A 13,599-nucleotide genomic window follows, 5' to 3' on the forward strand; every position below is an offset into this window, starting at 1 on the left:
CTTTCTTAACAGGCAAGTTGTCACTCCCAACAGATAAATTGCTTTAAGCAAATCATTTCTTCCTTGTTCATGCTCACTATCACAAGCTTCACTTGCCAACAGTCCATTACCCATAAAATAGCTACCCTTTTCTTCCTCAGTTAGGGCTTTAACCTGACCATCAACTTTAATCTGCTCTAGAGAAACATGTTCCTGATTAAAAGTTCTCTCTGGGTTTTATCTAATTCCAGATTCACTTCTGAGATATTAGACAGACATTCAGAAACTTCATTCACATACAAAGCACTTTTTTGCACAGACAAACAGCTATTTTCCTCAAACATTTGGAGAAACCCTCCATAGGCAAGTCATTGTCCTTAGTAGACACAGGCTCAGGATCATTTGTTTCGTGTGACTGATTCATGATATTACCTTGAGTAAACGTATCTCATAATCAAACAACATGTCATAATAAAACAACATACCAACATTTTTATGAACTGGACTTTCAAGATGATACAGTTTTTGCTGTTTTATTCTATGGAGTTAGAGCTTAAGTCTGTTCACTTTTCCTTTAGCTTCTAGTTCCTGCTATTGAATATATGCCATTCTTTGTTCATGTTCAAGACACAGGCTCTCTCTCAGGACTTGCAGTTTGATTGCTTCTGCTGATGCCTTCTGGCTCATGGTCACTGACCTTTAACCTTTAAAACTCTCAATATCAAATTTCAATAGCATGGGGTTCTGATCCAAAGTTTAATTGACTTCGTTCTGTGGATCCTGCTGACTACACCACCGTAACTGTGCCTCAGTGGGTCACAATTGAGAATGTCACATTCAGGACGAACAGCTGAGAAGTAAGGCAGATACACCGCAAGACTGGTGGCTATTCCCCCATAGGATATACCAAACCAACAACAAAAGTAAACTTCTGTCTCACCACACTGGCTAACAAGAAGTCAGAAAAGCAGTTTCTTTTGGCATTCCAGTCCCTGTACCACCATCAAAAAACTAGACTTACTGATGAATGATTATTTAAACCAATTTCATTAAACAAAAGGATTCTTCTGATCCCAAATGACCAGCCACACACCCAAGTCAATATATAACTCAGATCTTACCCAATGAGCATGCTGTGGCCCATCCTTTAGTATTTACAATCTAAAGGTTTATTGATAAAAAGAAAGGAAGAAAGGTGAGAGCTACCATTGGTTAAAGGAATCAAATACATTCAATAAATGCAAAGTTCTTGGATCAGGCTTGTAGCAGTGATGGAATAAACTGGTGGCTTGTTAAGTCTCTGGTAGCTTCCAGATCATTGGAATGTCCTCAGTTCCTAGGTTAAAATGCGCCCATTAACACAAGTTCATCGTAGTCCAGAGGTTGGAGCAGGAAAGAGGCCAATATGCATAACTTCAGATACAAAAATGATACACGCATACAAATAACACAATCATATTCAGCAAATCATAGCTTTCCTATTGACAAATCACTTGACACACTTTGTATAAGTTTCGTTACAATTGTATAACAGTGGTAACAACAATGATCTACATGGTCATATTTGAATGAGATAACATCACACAAGCTATTACTTCTCGGGGAGGAGGATTTACTACAGAGATAGGAAAACCCGTTCAGTCGCTGGAGTAAGTGTCTACACAACAGTGGTGTAGTTGCACTTGTACCCTGGTATCTCTTGCAGTGTAGACATACCACCAGTCTCTGGAAAAGCCAGCCTGAACCAGTACATACAAACAATCCCTGGGAGGGTGCAACTTCTCTGGAGTTGCATAGTCTCAGTAACTTGCCTTCATCACCTCAAGCCCCCAAGTTTTTATTTCCTGACAGAGCTGTGGTTACCCTCCCCCTTGGAGCTGTATACAAGCCAGGACCCACAGTGATCCATAACCTTAAGACAGTGGAGTCCACAACAGTAACACTCACAACACTATATTAATAGAATAGAATAGAATAGAATAGAATAGAATAATAATGACTCAATTCTTGATGGAGATTATTACTGATTATTAATATTGAAATGGCTCCTAGGAGACCTACTCATGGACCAAGACCCATTGCCCTCGTAGCTGTACTAACCCAGAATGGTTGTGTGATAAAGTATCGGTAACATTGCTCAGTACTGAAGATGGAAAGTCCTCAGTAATGTTCTCATTCTTATCACTGACTGTTTTCCATCACAAAACACTATACAACATGAACACATTAATTCTGTCCATGGCTCAGGGAAAAGACTTGGCATCATCGAAAAGGAAAGGATGTCTTTGTGCAGGTGATGGATACAGTGACATTTTCTTCCCTGTCCTGAATTATCTATTTTTAAAGAAGATGAGTGTGAAAGGTTTATTTACCTTAAGGTTGACATAGAAGATGTTGGAAATTGTAATGTGACCTCTCCACTGGGCATTTCAGAGAGCAGGATCCTGGTTCTGCCGTCCCCTTCACCTATTTTAGTTGTCTCAAGGTACATTTACCCTGCACACTACTGGCAGAGGCGTGTAGGGTCTGTGTGGGTACACAGTGCAGTGAAGAGCAGTAATGAGATCTGCATGTTTCTGGCTGGACACCCTAGTTGTGCTAAGTATCAGGGGGTAGCCGTGTTAGTCTGTATCTACAAAAACAACAAGGAGTCTGGTGGCACCTTAAAGACTAACAGATTTATTTGGGCATAAGTTTTCGTAGGTAAAAACCTCACTTCTTCGGATAGTTGTTCTGATACCCTTGGCTTGCTTTGCCTTGTATCTGTCACCAGAAAATAAATGTCCCTCCTGAGTCATTGTTTACCCTGCAAATACCACAGGTGAATTTTCCCTTGAGACTTTGCTAATGGGCACATTAAATTTCAGGAAAGGAAAAGTGAGTAGCATGTTTTGTTTAGGTTTCTGAGGTAGGCAGTATGTTAATAGAGTCAAATTTCTTCCGGACAGTCAAGGACTGGACCAGAGAAGGAAAAGCTTCAGAACTACAAAGTCTTTATTATTTGAAGCCCAAGACAAGGACCCGGGCCCTAATATGCTTGGTGCTGTACAAACACAGAACAAAGAGATGGTCTCTGCCCCAGGCCTCTCTCACTCTGGCCTGTTGAAGGTGTGTGTGAAATACTTAGATATTCATTCGGCCAAAGAGACAGACTGAGAATTACACTCCAGCCCACTGGTTGGGGCACTCGCGTAGGAGTTGGGAGACCCAAGCTCCAGTCTCCTTGCTGCAATGAATAAGTTAGTGATTTCATACGCCTCCTCCACGTCCCATCTGTGCCCTAGAGATGTCCTGTGCCCTGGCGCCTGAGCACGCTGCCAAGGCAGAGTGAATGTGTGGGTTATGGTGGGTCGGGTCATTGCTCAAGGAGCACAGAGTTATGGTAATATTGGAATGAAGCTTTACCCCACACCTCTTCATTAGGAAAAAAGTCCAGGGTGCCCTAGATGGTGGGGTGGGAGCCCACGCTGGTGAAGTTCGCAACTTCCTCTTCTCTTGTCTTTTGGTCAGCCACCGTGGTGATGGCCAACTTTCCTCCCATAGTCTCTTTCTCTGAGAACCCCAAAGGAAGTGCTGGGGCAATAGCCCATCCCCTCACTATCTTGTCCGTCAACTAGCTTGAATTTCCCACACACCAGTTTTGGTTCATTGACTTGCACTCTCAGGCTGTTCTCGTTTACCAGGCATAACCGTAACACCGTCCTTGAGTTCTAGCAAAAGGGCTAATTGTTTGGACTAATTCAGTCTTTTGTCTCTTCTTTACATTTTTTTCCATCCCATTTGTTGTTCTTGTTCACCGTGACACTCTATGAACTTTCCCTCACTTCTCCCAGTTGAGTTCCCACTGAGGGTAAGTTTGTAGGCCTATTATCACAGACCCTTTGTGAATCCAGCCCTGGGTGGGACTTTTAAAACCATCGAAGTTGTGAACACCCTTTGAAATCAGTGAGTTTGAGGAGCCTGGATACTTTGGAAAAATCCAGTAGGCACCTAAATACCTTTAAAAATCTGTCTGTAAGTGCTTTTGAGATAACTTAAAAACCCATCACAAGTAACTGGCATAACTAAAGTGCCGTGTAGCATAACTCACCATCAGTGACCCTGAAAGCGCCAATCTCTCCTCTCTTCCATCAGTGTTAGAAAGATGAATCCCTTGTTTTAGTCCACTGGATTCAATATCCTGGCAGTAACAGAGATAATGAACAGATAGCCCCAGATGCCAGTCCAGAAACCCACTAACACACCTTGAACTGTAGTGACCTCAGTGGGCGTTTTCAATGAAGCATAGTCTTAAATGCTTTGCTGCCTGGGGGCAGGAACACTGAGTTCTGTGTAGAATCCAGTCTGCTCACACTGATCAAGTGCAGAATCCCCCATCAGGTCCAGGTCCCTGGCACCAACACTTTGGACCAAATTGTGCCAGAGGTCGATCCAGAACTGAGCTCGATGGGAAGGTGAGCAGCGGCACCGGAGGCAGCAAACAGGGCGGCTAACAGGGGAGTTTGAGACGGAGTTTGCAGGGGGAGGTAAGGGGGGGAGGCAGGAGGGCACGGTGTGGTGTGTGCTCTGAGTCCACAGGTGCTGTGGGCAGGGAGTGCAGCAGGCATGAGCCAAGCAGCAGGAGCAGACAGAATGCAGATGGCTGCATGTGGAAGCTGTGGTATGTATATGGTCCTAGCAGGGGAGCTGGAACACAGGTATGTGTGTATGAAGTGTCGCCTCATAGTGTTACTGGAGGAAAAGATTAAGGGGCTAGAGATGCAGGTAGATACCCTGGTGGAGTTTAGGCGGGGGTTTGAGCAGCTGATGGAGGACAGGCAAGGAGGGGCTGAAGGAGAATGCCCTGCGGTGCAGGTAGAGGCAGAGGACGGTGAGAGGGGAATGGAAGGGGGAGAACATGGGAGGTGGAAGCATGTGACTGTGAGAAGCAGGCCAAGGAAAAGAAGGGCCAGTGAGGGGGGAATAGAACTCAGGAATAGGTTCGAGTGTTTGGATAGCGAGGTGGAGGGGCAGCAGGTGGCGGCTGAAGGTGGGAGAGTGAAGAAGAAGAGAAGAGCAGCTAGTCCAAGAGAGAGAGGGGAGGAGTTGATGGAGACAGCACCAATTCTGGGCCCCGGGAGGAATCAGGAAGGCATAAGGGGGAGCATAAGGGAAGATAGGAACAGGCACAGGTCAGGACTAGAGGGATTAGAGACTAGATTACTAGATCGCACTGTTGCCAGGCGAAGGCAGGTGTATGTAATTGGAGACTCATTACTGAGGAGATTGGACAGGCCTGTGACCAGGGCGGACCCGGAGAACAGAAGGGTGTGCTGTCTACCGGGCGCAAAGATACGCGATGTGGACCTGCGGTTGAAAAGGATCCTAAAAGGAGCAGGTAAGAACCCCTTGATAATCCTTCATGTAGGAACAAATGACACGGCTAGGTTCTCGTTACAGAGAGAATCAAGGGAGATTATGCCAGGCTGGGGAAGACACTCAAGGAGATAGAGGCTCAGATTATCTTTAGTGGGATTCTGCCCGTTCCGAGGGAAGGGCAGCAAAGGGCTGATAGGATTGTGAGAATAAATAGTTGGCTAAGGGAGTGGTGCTATAAGGAGGGCTTTGGGATGTATGGCCACTGGGAGGCTTTCGGGGACAGACACCTGTTCTCGCGGGATGGGCTTCACCTGAGTAGGGAAGGAAATAGACTTCTGGGAGGGAGGCTGGCTCATCTTATCAAAAGAGCTTTAAACTAGGAAGTTTGGGGAGAAGGTTGGGAGATGCACAGTTAATCTCCACGCCAGATTCCAGTATGGAAAAGGTGAGTGAAATGAGAGGAGACATAGCCAGGGAGATGAGATACGACATAGGAAGGACAGGGGGGACGGGCGCAAGGAGGCCCGCAACATATAGTGCTACTAATGGGAGACAGACTAAACGACATACATTAGGGTGTTTATACACCAATGCCAGAAGCCTAGGTAATAAAATGGAGGAATTGGAGCTCTTGGTCCAAGAGCTGAAACCAGATATCGTAGGAATAACAGAAACATGGTGGAATGGCAGTCACGACTGGAACACAGGTATGGAGGGGTATGCGCTGTTTAGGAAAGACCGGAACAAAGGTAAAGGTGGGGGGGGTGGCATTGTATGTCAATAGTGAAATAAGCTGTAAAGAAATAATAGTGGATGGATTAGATAACACAGAGTCCGTCTGGGCAATACTCACACTGGGTAATAGGACTACTAGAGCCTCTCCGGGGATAGTGCTTGGAGTGTGCTATAGACCGCCGGGATTGACCCAGGATATGGATAAGGAACTATTTAATGTGTTTAGAGAAGTAATTACTAATAGAAACTGTGTAATTATGGGGGACTTTAACTTCCCAGATATAGATTGGGGCACAAACGCTAGTAGTAATAATAGGGCTCAGATGTTCCTACATGTGCTTGCTGATCAATTCCTTCATCAAGTGGTAGCTGAACCGACGAGGGGGGAGGCCATTTTAGATTTGATTCTGGTAAGTAGTGAGGACCTCGTTGAGGAAGTGGTAGTGGGGGACAATTTGGGCTCCAGTGATCATGAGCTAATTCGGTTTAAAATACATGGGAGGAGTAACAGAATTAAGTCAAAGACTAGGGTTTATAATTTTAAAAAGGCCAATTTTATCAAATTAAGGGGACTGGTAAGGGAAGTGGATTGGGCAAACGTATTAATGGATCTAAAGGCAGAAGAAGCCTGGGATTACTTCAAGTTAAAGATGCATGAGCTGTCGGAGGCATGCATTCCAAAAAAGGGAAAAAGTTTACAAAGCAGGAGATTTAGACCGAGCTGGATGAGCGACCGACTCAAAGGGGCGATTAGGAAAAAAAAGAAAGCGTACAAAGAGTGGAAGAGGGGAGGGATTAGTAAAGAAACTTACCTTAGTGAAGTCAGAGAATGTAGAGATAGAGTGAGAAAGGCCAAAGGCCGTGTAGAGTTGGACCTAGCGAGGGGAATTAAAAGCAATAGTAAGAGGTTTTACAGCCACATAAATAGGAAGAAAGCAAAGAAAGAAGAAGTGGGACCGCTGAAGACTATTGCCGGAGAGGAGATTAAAGACAATCTAGGCATGGCGCAATATCTCAATGAATATTTTGCATCGGTGTTTAATGAGGCCAATGAAGGTATTAGGGATACTAGCACCACTACAGAGGGGCATTCAGGATGGGGGATTACCGTATCCGAGGTAGAAACAAAACTTGAATGCCTTAATGGGGCTAAGTCGGGAGGACCGGACGATCTTCATCCGAGAATATTGAAGGAATTGGCGCGGGAAATAGCAGGCCCATTAGCGATAATATTTAATGAATCTGTAAACTCGGGGGTGGTCCCGTTAGACTGGAGAATAGCTAATGTGGTTCCTATTTTCAAGAAAGGGAAAAAAAGTGATCCGGGTAACTACAGGCCTGTTAGTTTAACATCTGTAGTGTGCAAGGTGTTAGAGAAAATTCTGAAAGAGAAACTAGTTGAGGACCTGGAGGTTAGTGGCAATTGCGATAAATTACAACATGGTTTTACGAAGGGCAGATCGTGCCAAACGAATCTGATCTCCTTCTTTGAGAAAGTAACGGATTTATTAGATAAGGGAAATGCGGTGGACCTAATATACCTGGATTTCAGTAAAGCGTTTGATACTGTACCCCATGAGGAATTATTGGTTAAACTGAAAAACATGGGGATCAATATGAAAATCCAGAGGTGGATAAGGAGGATGACTATGAGTCGACAATGCGACGTGGCGGTGAAAAAAGCCAATGCTGTCTTGGGATGCATTAGGCGAGGTATATCTAGTAGGGATAAGGAGGTCCAGCTTCCGTTGTACAAGGCGCTGGTGAGACCTCATTTGGAGTACTGTGTGCAGTTCTGGTCTCCCATGTTTAAAAAAGATGAACTCAAACTGGAACGGGTGCAGAGAAGGGCCACTAGGATGATCAGAGGAATGGAAAACCTGTCGTATGAAAAGAGACTAGAGGAGCTTGGGTTGTTTAGTCTGACAAAGCGAAGGCTGAGGGGGGATATGATTGCTATCTTTAAATATATTAGAGGGATTAATACAAGGGAGGGAGAAGAATTATTCCAGCTTAGTACTAATGTGGATACGAGAACAAATGGATATAAACTGGCCGTGGGGAAGTTCAGGCTTGAAATTAGACGAAGGTTTCTGACCGTCAGAGGGGTGAAATATTGGAACGGCCTTCCGAGGGAAACGGTGGGGGCGACAGACCTGTCTGGTTTTAAGATTAAGCTAGATAAATTTATGGAGGGAATGGTTTAATGGTAAAACATAGTAGTCAAGGAAAACCAAGCAATGGTAGGTAAATTGTATAATGGCTGACAGGGGTCAGGCTGGAGACTCTTGCCTATATGCTCGGGGTCTTACTGATCGCCATATTTGGGGTCGGGAAGGAATTTTCCTCCAGGGCAGATTGGCTGAGCCTCTGGAGGTTTTTCGCCTTCCTCCGCAGCATGGGGCAGGGATCTCTAGCAGGAGGGTCTCTGCCGATTGAAGTCACCTAAAACAGGATTGGGGACTTCAACAGCAGAGTCCAGGGAAGGGGTAGGGACGGTTTTATGGCCTGCAGCATGCAGGGGGTCAGACCAGATGATCATAATGGTCCCTTCTGACCTTAAAGTCTATGAGTCTATGAGTTTGGGGCAGATACTGTGTGAGGGAGAAACAAGTTAGTACGGCAGAATTGACACCTAAAATGATTCTTAGCCAGTTTCCTCCCCTGACACTCATGGCTTATGCACAGAGGAGTGGGCACGGCACTACATACAGACTTCTCTCCTTCTCTTTAACCGTGTTTCCTTATTCCACAGTAGGGCTCACTACATACAGAGACCCAGCCAGGGTCTTATGCCAAAAATAACAAAGATTGAAAATCCCTGTGGTTAGCTCCCAGGGGTAGAAACAGTATTACTGATCACAGAACTATCCCTTAATATTATTTTAGCTGGAAATTTACCCTCTTAGGGACGAATAAATTCTGTATGAAATTTGTAAGAAATGTGGTGGTGCTTTTCTCATTATTAGAGCTATTCAGGACCTGAATTTACATTTCATGGGAAATTCGACAAAATCAAATTTTTCTTTTCTTTCCAAATCTCACTTTTAATTTTAAATTTTATTTTGAGATTTTTTTTAATTTTTTATTTCTTTTTATGTCATTTATTCTATTTTCAATTCTATTCTACTGTTTTCTTTTTATATTATATTTCATTTTTTAGTATTTTACATAATTCCTCCCCCTACACAAAATTTTGCCGAAATTTCCCATGGAACATTTTGATCTTGACAATTTGGCATTTTCTGATGGCAAAAACTTTCCATCAGAAAATTATCAATCTTCATTAGCACATATTAGAGAATCTTGTACCAGAACTATAGGCCCCTTTTTGGTCTATTGGAGTGAATGATAACCACCAGAACACGTGTTCCATCAGTTACAGAAGAACACAAATATCCACTTATTTCTGAATGCAAAAAAAACTAGAGGATTGTTATTCCCAGTCCTCTCCTAGCATCATTTGCTTCCTAATCATGCAGTAACGTCTCATCCAATTTATCACCAGTGTGAATAATTTTGTGTCACAAAATCTTTGTGTCTCATAATACCCAAATGTTAAAAATGTATGGCTCACACAACTGTATTTTGGAAAAAGAGTTTTTTTAAAATTAATCTCTGGAAAAAATATTGCAGACAGGGATAAAATCCCATTGCTTAACTCTTCGAAGGATGCATGTCTAATCTGAAACTGGCTAGAATATAGAGACAGACCAGAATCTTCTCAGACCATGGCTTACATGTTAAATTCCAAGTTGATTGACTCCATAATTAAGGAATACTTTTAACTGAAATCAGGGGTTTAATCATTATTACTGGTTATTTACCATTCACTGTGATCAGCTGCTGTGTAGAGATCAATAGGAAGGATACAGAAAAAATTGGCTTCCTCCTAATGCTCATTGTACACCATGGCCACACCTTTACCAAACTTCACCCTCTGCTCTCCCTAGTCTCCATAATACAGTACGACTGCCCCTTTCCCATCTCTGCAGCCCCCAATGCCCCTTGGCCCCGGGTACATTCTTGCTTGTGCAGCCGGCACCGAAGCTGGTACCACAGTTTCTATTTTTAGTGAACTACCTACAGTACAGCTAGAGCGGCTACAGGAGATGCCATTCACACTCCTGGCTGCAGAGTAGATGCACCCAACATATGTAAACCTGAATCATTCAGTTAGGCCCCTTTCTGTCAGTCAGCTGTTTTTGACTTGGCAAATCAGCGTAAATTCTCAGCCTGCCATTTTAATGCAGAAGACAGACAGGTTCCTTGGTTTCCTGGAGTTCTTTTCAAAGCCACGAACATACTGACGTAGTTTCACTGGGACTTACTTATGCGAGGTCTCCATACAGATTTTGCACCAGGATCATTATTGGGGTTAGTGGAGTGACTTTATTTTGGAAATCGTTCTACCAGTACAACCTCTAGCACGGACACAGCAAACCAATATTGAGGTCCCTTGGACTGGTATAGCTTCTTCTCCTTCGGAATGAACTATCCTGATACAAGCAGTTTTACATCAGTGTAGTTGTATCCAGTCAGATTAGATGAGTGGCCACCTCGTGGTGTCCACTGGAGGCCTCAGGGCAGCCAGAATGCAGACCCCTCATCTCAGTTTCCCTTCTTCCTTTCCGAAATAAATTCCACATGGTTTTTTTCCAGTCCAATAGCAACAGCCCCCAATTTAGGTTTCATTTATTAACTTAACATTCAAAACTAAAATGCAGATGACACCTTCCCTCCAGTTCCTACACCCCAAACTCCCCCCGTCCAGTCTGAGTTCTGCGCATCTTAGCAGGCCACTCCCAGCTCTTCCTAACTGGAGCAATTCCCCCTGTCGCAGGGTTTTCCCTCATTCACTCTCTGAACTTTCACTTCAGCCTCCTGAGCTTGCCTCTTCCCCATCCCCTTCTGCCCTTTATTGGAAATGGCCCGATTCCCCTCAGGTGGGGACCCTTCTCTTCCCCGGGCTGGCTTGGCTCCCGGCTTTCCAGCCAAAGGGCACACGGCCCTGTTACCAGCAAGGATAGGCAGATATAGTTAAAGTGGTGTAACTTGTACGTGTAGACAAGCCTTGCACATTTATTCCACACACTTGATATGAAGGGGACTGTGGCAGGGCTGAAGTAGAAACCCCTTGGTTGTCCTGCCAAAGGGGTAGCTCCTCCCTGTTTCCCGGCAGAATGGCCAAGGGCAGGGGCCCAGACACTCAGCAAAGAGCTCAGCTGCAGGCTCTAACGAGGGCAGGCTCAGAAGAATCAGCTGAGCTGAGTGGAGCCAGCTGGGCTGGGGGCTGGGAGGAGGTATAAGCCCAGGGAACTCACTGGGGGAAAGGTTAGCCGGGGGGAAGACAGAGGAACTGCAGCTCTGTCTCTACTGGCTGCAGAAAGCCTCAGGGCTGGTAGACCCAGAGAAAGGTGAGTGTGGGGATTGGTGTTGTGGGAATCGGAACTCTGTAATAAGCACTGTAAATAAAAAGACATGGGAGAACCACCTGAAGGAGGCGTTGGGACCCTTTCTTTGACCAGCCCTTGCACCGAGCACAGGGATGAGAGGGCAGTGACCTGTGCAGACCCTGTGTCAGGGACAGATAACCCGAGGTCTGACAACAGTGATTAGGAATTGGGCACCTCACACCCTTTGGTCCCATTGTCAAATACAATTGGACATGGTGGAGCAGACAGGGCAGTGGACTGGGATTCTCGATAGTTGATTTCCTGCTACGAGCACACTGAGTTATTCCGGCCTCTGGGATTCACAAACCCAGCTTGGCTGTTGGCAAACCCTGCAGGCACCCAGGTGTTTGCAGTAAATGGGCCATAGGTGCCCCTGGCCATGCCCGGTGGAGCCCACACCATGTATCTGGATGCCGAGGCCCCAGAACAACTCATAAACCTGGGGAAGATGCGTTCTCCTGCCTGATTCTCCCCCGGGGCCCCATCCGGCAGGTCAGGTGCACAGAGGCTCTGAAAAATCCCACTCGGATCCCAAGTATCTGGAAACAACTGGCCATAAATTGTTGCTGAAAATGGGCAAATAAGAAGCATGTGCTGGTGTCCTGTGTTCTGGGGCCCAGGTCAGAGGGTTTCCTTTGGCTTTTCTCTTCCTTAGTATGAAGCCTCGGGATAAAATATACTCTATGAAAAGAAAGTTAATTATTCTATTTTCTAACATGGGAGTTACATGCTGACATTGCAACCCGGTATTTTTAGAATGGAGGCATCTGAATTTTCAGGGATGTGTGTGTATATCTAGAAGTCTCTCACCCTACCCGGAATAGATGCTCAGTGTTCCAGCTGAGTCCATTTCACCTGCACCCTCTCACTGAGCACAATCTCCCCTCATTCTCTGAACTTTGAACAGCCACAAGTTCAAGTCTCCCTCCAGTCCAGTAGTACCCACCTGTGGCATCTTATATAGGTCCTAAAAAGCCTGGGGTCACAGATTTTAAGAGGTCTCTCCATCTCCACTTTTTCCCACAGCTATGACCCTGTAAAAGCATGACTCGAAGACCAATGAAACTCAGGGAAACATGAGCTGGGACTACAGCAGGCTTTGGTTCAGTTTCCTACCCCAGTCCATGATATATCTATTTTAACCCAAGAAAATTGATGGGTTAGAATGGTCCAAACATGAATTTCCTGCAAGGTTTCCTCAGGGCTTCCTGGACCTCTTTGTTTCTCAGGCTGTAGATGAGGGGATTGACCAGGGAAGTCAAGACTGTGTAGATGACAGATAGAACTTTCTTGAAATCGCTCAGAATTAACATAAAGCCGTTCTGTGGTTACATTTCTGTCTTAAAACATGTAGAATATAGTTAAGTTAATTCAAAATAGCCTAGTTCTTGCCTTGGAACAGCTGTTATATTAGTTTCTTTCTGGGAGGGAGTGTGAATGCAGGAGGGGGCTCCAGGTTCGGGCAGAGGGTTGGGGTGTAGGAGAGGGTGAAGGGTGTGGGATCTGGGAGGGAGTTTGATGCAGGAAGGGATTCTAACCTGGGTCATAGGTTGGGGTTGGGGTGCAGGAGGGGGTGCAGGGTATGTAGGGAGTTTGGGTGAAGGACAGGATTCTGACCAGGGGCAGTTCGTGGCCAATCGGAGCTGCGGGGATGGTGCTGGGAGTGGGGGAAGTGCACAGAGCTTTCTCATCCCCAGGGGCTGCAGAGACGTGCCAGCAACTGGCCACTTCCGGGAGCAGCATGGGGCCATGTCTTGCAGGCAGACTGAGCCCTGCTGCGCCACTGGACTTTTAGTGGCCCAGAGATTGCAATCGACTGGCAGAGGGTCCAGGGTCAACCAGGTCACACTGAATTGTTGGTGACACTGAATTGGTGACACTGAATTGTATATAATTATGGATTTATTTTTGTGGGTCCCCCCTTAGCCCGAGGCCCAGGGCTGCAGCCTCTTAAGCCCCTGCATTAATCCTGCCCTGTCCAGAACTGTAGGTCTGTACCTGGTCAGTTAGAGTTTGAGAACAAAAGAACAGCACTGATTCCATCCACAGTGTTCTAATTCACACTAGCCCA

This window comes from Malaclemys terrapin, chromosome 12 (genome assembly GCF_027887155.1).
Source record: "Malaclemys terrapin pileata isolate rMalTer1 chromosome 12, rMalTer1.hap1, whole genome shotgun sequence".
Classification (NCBI taxonomy): Eukaryota; Metazoa; Chordata; order Testudines; family Emydidae; genus Malaclemys; species Malaclemys terrapin.